The sequence below is a fragment of the Meleagris gallopavo genome, chromosome 7 (assembly GCF_000146605.3).
Source record: "Meleagris gallopavo isolate NT-WF06-2002-E0010 breed Aviagen turkey brand Nicholas breeding stock chromosome 7, Turkey_5.1, whole genome shotgun sequence".
Taxonomy (NCBI): domain Eukaryota; kingdom Metazoa; phylum Chordata; class Aves; order Galliformes; family Phasianidae; genus Meleagris; species Meleagris gallopavo.
The window spans coordinates 27,253,273-27,253,650 of NC_015017.2; positions in this window are offsets into that span (position 1 = coordinate 27,253,273).

Consider the following 378-nt stretch of genomic DNA (forward strand, 5'->3'; position numbering starts at 1 on the left):
TCTATGATTCTATGACTGCCCTCGCTCATGAGTTATTCTCAGGTAGCTGTTGCCCACATCCTCTGTACAACAGTATGTATGCCAATACCGGTGCTTGTGCAAACGCAGGGCTTGTGCAGATGCAGGGCTTGCGCAGATGCAGGGCTTGCGCAGATGCAGGGCTTTGGCTACCTTCAGCTGCTGCAGGAAGGTGCAGGGCTGTGAGGGAAGCTGCAGGTGAGGCGTGGTGTGAAGCACTGCACGGGTTTCACCTCCAGAGCCAAGGGCACAAAGAAGAGAAGAGGACAGCAAGCAGCACCTGCGCATTGCCTAAAGTCTCAACTGGGACTAGTACATAAAAGGCAAATTGTGTTATCACAATAAGAGGTGCATGGCTTC